This window comes from Dipodomys merriami, unplaced genomic scaffold, assembly GCF_024711535.1.
Source record: "Dipodomys merriami isolate MVZ:Mamm:240054 unplaced genomic scaffold, mDipMer1.0.p SCAF_350, whole genome shotgun sequence".
In the NCBI taxonomy this organism is placed as follows: domain Eukaryota; kingdom Metazoa; phylum Chordata; class Mammalia; order Rodentia; family Heteromyidae; genus Dipodomys; species Dipodomys merriami.
Genome location: NW_027205049.1, coordinates 788,698 through 795,002, shown reverse-complemented (window position 1 = coordinate 795,002; position 6,305 = coordinate 788,698). Strand labels below are relative to the sequence as shown.

The following is a 6,305-nucleotide window of genomic DNA, read 5'->3' as shown; positions in this document are numbered from 1 at the left end:
GGCTTGTCATCTGTAAATTGAAAGTTTGAACTACAGTACTTTCTCTCATATTTTTGGATCTCATCTTTCATTTTAAGTTGCTTTACATTTCACAATTGCTTACTGCAAATTCCTGCAAGAAATTGGGGCACTGAAATATTATAGGAAGTGAAAAATTGAGATGGGTCTTCAATTACTTTCTGTTAGCAATTGTTCTGTTGTGGTTAGGGTATCAAAGGCAACTCTGCTTTAAAGTATTATTCCAATATCTCTACCTCAGTTTTTGGTAGAGTTAGACCTAAAACTTTACCATTTGTAAATTTACAGACTGGAGGCAAGAGGAAACACTTTGATTAAAACATTACCAATTTAAGGCCTAATATCGAGGAGAAACATATGGATTTCTCCAGGAGGTATGGAAATATTTGGTGAAAGAAAGTCAGTAGTGTAAGTTCCTGCCTGGTTGGATGGTAGACAGGCCAGGATATTAGGTAAACATGCATATGAACAATTTTTTCACATTCTTGGCTTTAGCTAGTTTTGAAATGATAAGTATAATAAATAATTATATTTTGATAAAATACCTTCTATTCTGAATAATTCGGTCTGCAGTGTTCATCTTTCTATGAACCCTTGTATCTAAGATTAGTTTTGTTCCAGTAAGACAATCTATGCTGTCAGGGTAAGATATTCTGGTTGGTCTGTTCCTACATGGAAGAAGGGTGAAGTGTAAGGAAGACATTTGTACCACTAAGACCTCATTTAGGAAATTTTAAGCTGCAGAAGTTTAGAAGTAGCTCTTAAGCAAGGCTTACTTTGAATCCATTAGCTCCACAAAGCTAAATCAGTTGATAAATAAGTACTTGAAAAGCCATCACCTTTGGACTTAGCTATAAAGGCTTCAAAGTATGATCAAATTTAAAATGAAAACGACAAAAAAGTCATTGACAAAAAATTGCAAATGTGAGCAATCGACCAAACAATATAAGATTTTTCCACTATACACAGAAATTTAGAGAAATAAGATCAATAGCATATTTAGGAACAATAAAGGTTCCTTGTTACAAATAGGCAACCAAGGATATATGCCTGTATAAAGATTGCATCATTAACTACTTAAATTAAGAGGATACTCCATGCTTCAGCAGCAGGTCTACCCAAATTACAACAATACAGAGGTTAACATGGCACTTGCACAAGGATGGTATGAAAATTTGTGAAGTATTCCATATTTTTCATTCTTCAAATGCAAGAAATGAAAAACAGTTATTAAAAGATGTTTAAAAAAATACAAGTGTAACAAAACCTGTAATTCATAGAATTACAGGTTAGTTTGACATCAGTGTATTAAATCTTCACCTTCGAAAGGCCCTTACATAGCATAACCTTTACAAAACTTGAAATTAGATAACATTATCTTTTTATCCCAAAGAAATAAAACAATATAAGGACCTCGGAAAAAAGGAATCTTAAACTTTTTCTATATAGAATGTTATCTGAAAGGACACATTTATTAATGAACCTATATATTATAAAACAATATAGACTGCAAAGTATTATATCTAGAAGACAATGAAATAGATAGTGAACTTTATAGAAACATAGATACTTTTTTTCAGACAAGCACCAGGAATTTCTTTAATTTCTATACTATTCATTTCAACAGATAAGATAAAATTTAAAAAAAATCGCAAACTCTGCAGAAATCATTATAGATGCACACAAACAACTCTTGAATACATTTTGACACCAAAGTCAGGCAATTCACGTGGAAGAATACCATGGAATCCATAAATTTTTAAATTAAGATATTACTGTTGTTTTGTATTATGAAAATATTTTGTAGGACCACAAAGGATGGACTGGCAATTTTGAAATTTATGAAACTTAACCAAACCATTACTACATAGGAGTACAATTTGTACAGCCTTCCACTACTTCAAAGAAGTAGTGATACATACTTATCCATTTGGCAATATCAGATGAGGTTTCTTCCAAGTTGTTTTTCAGACCCGGTTTGATATCATGATTCAAAAGAAGGAGGTACAGCATATCTTTGCTCTTTCAATTCCCAGCAATAAAATTCAAGGGGGTCAAGAGGCCTTTAGTTTGGGGATTGGTATCTGCGTCATGATGAAGGAAGACAGACGCCATTCTGGTATTATTCCACATATAAGCACTGTGCAGGGGTGCCAAGCCAATCAGAATTACAGCATGAATATCTGCCTTGAGCTACCAACTCATGGACAATGTCTAAATGTCCACTCTAGGCTTCCTGATGAAGAGGGGTATACTTACCTCATCTCTAGTATTCATATGAGTGGCCTTTTTGGAATATAGTCTCGGTACTGTAGTAAGCTGATTAATTTCGGCATCCCAAAGAAGAAATTTGCATGGATTATTCTCCATTATTTTCTGCAATTGATACCTTTCTCACGTTTTCATCTTGTTCCTTGTCTTCATCAGAATTTCCTAACCAGAGACTTTGAGTACCAGTGGAAATGAAGTGTCCATGTATTTACCCAATAGTTCACGTTGGTTGAACTGGTCAGAAAAATCCGGTGAATTTTCTGCATATGTTTTTCCACCATGATTTATTTTCTCTTTTTTCATTTTTACTATTTTAAATTATTCTAACTGGAGAGTAGTGAATTGATAGAGAGCAGAGAAAGATTTTCCTCCTTAATCAAATGCACAGACTGAAAATGAAGACCAGTGCTGTTTTCATATGCAGCTTATTCTAGAAAGGAGAAAATAGGAAACAATGCCTTCTATGTAAATGATTTGGGAAATACCAAGATATAGTGTAAGAGAACTTACTATTCAATATATGACCTTTAAGAGCTTTCTAATAGATTCATTATTTACTGGTAACCAACATTAGAAAAAAATGTATAGTGCAATAGTAAAATAGAAGTCCTTTGTATGACTACCTAAATTCTTGTTTTTTTAAAGACACTTGTTTTCATCTTAAAAAGTAGGCCTATCTATTTTCTTCAGGTGATTTTGATGATTGAAGATGCATAATGAGAAGTCAAAATGTATTAGTAGTCTTTTGATATCAATTAAATTTCATTTTTTTTCTTCTTGGAGACTATAATTATCAAAGCAATAGTTCAGAACCAGCAAGCAATAGTGCAGCATCATGCTTAAAGTGAAAGTGGATCACCAGTAAGTAATACTCTATACCATTTTCCACAAAGTTATGTCACACATACAATCTGCCTGCCTTCTCTAGCTGCTTTGATAGCCTGGACCTTTTCTTACATTGTGCAGGAAAAGTGTGATTCAATTGATTTCAGTCAGATCGGTTCCTAGAATTATCAAAGATTTAGATTCTTTATAAAAGAAAATTAGGTGTGGGGCCTGAACTCTGGGCTTGGGCACCATCTTTGAGCTCTTCAAATCAAGGCAAGTGCTCTACCACTTGAGCCACAGAACCACTTCTGCGGTTCTGTTTATGGGGTGCTGATTTGGGAAATGGCAGAGCAGAAAGTGAAATAATGCAACCAAAAATATAAAAGCAAAATAAATTAGGATAATTATGGAGCAACTTATTGTCTATGAGAATCATGAAAGACTGAGAGGAAGAGAGATCCAGATGTGCAATGACCTAGCTAGCCAAAAAATCCATGCTTCTGATCCATTTACAAAGTAAACAATTTTATTTTTTATTTGTTAAAAGAGATTGAAATAGAATTTATGTATTTACTTGAAATTAGTAAACACATTTTAGTAGCCTACATAAAGAGACATAGCTTTGAACAAATTACAAATAAGAATCTTAATCCTTGGACTGGGTTGGTGGCTCAGTGGTAGAATGCTTTTCTTGCAACTTACTATAGTGCGGAGACTACTTTCCAAAAAGGCCAGTCATATGAATACTGAGGATGAGGATGAGTATACCCCTCTTCATCGGGAAGTCTAGAGTGGACACTTAGACTTTGTCAATGAATTGGTAGCTCAAGGCAGATATTCACGCAAATACTGTGAATGTCTGGACACACCTGCACAGTGCTTATATGTGAAACATATTGCAAGAGTACACACACACAAACACACACATACATACACACACATATACACACATACACACACATCATCAGATATCTACTTATGTATTTTTTGTGTATGGTCTTAAGAAGAAATTTACATTACTAACTTGAATTTCTGACAGAACAATATAATCACTATACATCTTGCTTCTATACTCTCAATATTAAATTGCTATTTAAGTATGTGCAATAGATAAGTATAGGAAAAAGTAGGAGCCACACTGGTGGCTCATGTCTTTATTCCAAGCTAATCAAAAAGACGAAATCTGATGATTGTGGTTTGAAACCAGAGCAAGAAAAAAGTCCATTAGATTCTGGTTTGAAAGTAACCAGCAAAAGCTAGAAATGGAGCTGTGGTACAAGCAATAAAATGATAGCCTTGAGAAAACTAAAACAAAAAAAAAAAAAACAAATTCTAGGACAGAGATAGGCCCTGAGTTCAAGCTCTAGTATTAGTATTTAACTAATAAAGGAATGAATTAGTTAAATAATTACCTAAAATAAATTAAGTGGTCACAGGTGGAGGGGCAGATAAAATGTTACTACCATGGAGACTGGATTATGTATTATTTTGTAATAAGGCAAATTATCATTTGTCCTAATCACTAATATTTTTTTGAACTTTTTTCTACAATAAACCCTGAATTTGGCATGTTTGTATATGTGTGTGTACGTGCACACACATGTGTGTTTATGTGTGTGTGTTTGCTGTTGCAATATTGCTTGCCAATATGAACAGGGTGAGGCTGAAAAGAGCTGTGTGCAATGTTTTTTATTTATCAGTGTTCTGTCCTGTCATTTCAATAAATTTTATTTGTTAAATAATAAAATCATCATAATCAAAGCATTTACAACATAAGTTAGATGAAAGAGATCATTTTCATTTATTAGTATTTGTTAGGTAAAAAGATACACATATAATTAGGTAGTAAGTTATTGATGTAAGATGACTGTCAGTACAAAATATGTATTTGACTTCTTAAATTGGTTATATTTTTAAGAAATATTCATGGAGTGATTTTGACTGACTTGACCAAATAGGTATAACTCTCTGGTTATTTCTGTGAAACTCAACGTGGATAAACTCTTTCCGTATTTCAGTTGAAAATAACTTTCTTTGTAAGATCTTATCTATTCACACTAAGATAATAAACCCCGTATTTTTAAGGTTTGAATATCCCATCATAATCACTGAAAATCAGTAGCTATACTTGTTAGATATATATTTAAAAAAAAAAAACAAAAACATGTGTCATCTCCAGATTGTGGATGCATTTGAAGTTGTTTTGTACATACAAAGCTTTCTTCATTAATAATTCTTTTGTGGGAGTAACTATCACAACTTTAACAAATAAGGCTTTTCGAATATCTTTTCCAATATAAATAAAACCCCAGAGAGAGTTTTGCAATTTCAGAAAAACATTTACATATTTTAGTAATATTTTAGTTCTTTGATTATACAACTAAAGGCATTTCTGAAATAAATATTGTTAAGATCTGAAAATGTAAGTGGCTATATAGGCTTTTTATGCATCATTTTACGAAAAGCCAGTTTTTATGAAACTAAAAGAAATAGAATAAAAGAATGTAAGTGAATTGGGTAACTTAATTATTAGTATAATTTTGCTTTCTATTAGCACAGTCCTTTGAATGTACATGATGCAGTTAAATTATTTTTGTGTCACTGTGCTTCAGTTATTTTTAGAATCTTTGTAGTTATGAGTGAATTTGTAGTATAAATAAAGGTCTTTTAATATGATTGAGATTAATCTTGTGTTTTGTGTTCTACTCCCATGAAAATGAGTTATTTTCATTGAATCTTCAGTATCATAAGAAATTTTGAAAAAATTTGGTAGTATCGATATCTTTATTTGGGGGGGGAGGGGTCCGGTATTGGGGCCTGAACTCTGGGCAATGTCCCTCAGCTCTTTAGCTCAAGGCTAGCACTCTACCACTTGAGCCACAGCGTCACTTCCAGCTTTTTTCTTTTTGCTTGTGTGGTGCTAAGGAATCGAACCCAGGGCTTCATGCATATAAGGCAAGCGCTCTACCAATAAGCCACCTTCCAAGCCCTTCATTTCTTTTTAAACCAATAGTATTCGCAAGTTGGAGAGTCTTTAATTCATACTTAGGTCTTGGTGTCTATGACTTTTTATCCTCTCATTCCTAACATTAATGATAGGTCAGAATGCATTTTTGGGTATAGGAAAGGTAAAATATTTATCTGGGGTCAAAGGTGATTTTATATCAGTCTTGCTTTAATAGCATTTT

General features: G+C 33.0%; 1 pseudogene; it reads left to right on the top strand.

The window, feature by feature from the left end:
* The first annotated feature begins 1,115 nt into the window (after positions 1-1,115).
* Positions 1,116-1,215, top strand: LOC138804015 (U6 spliceosomal RNA; annotated as a pseudogene).
* The last annotated feature ends 5,090 nt before the right edge of the window (positions 1,216-6,305 follow it).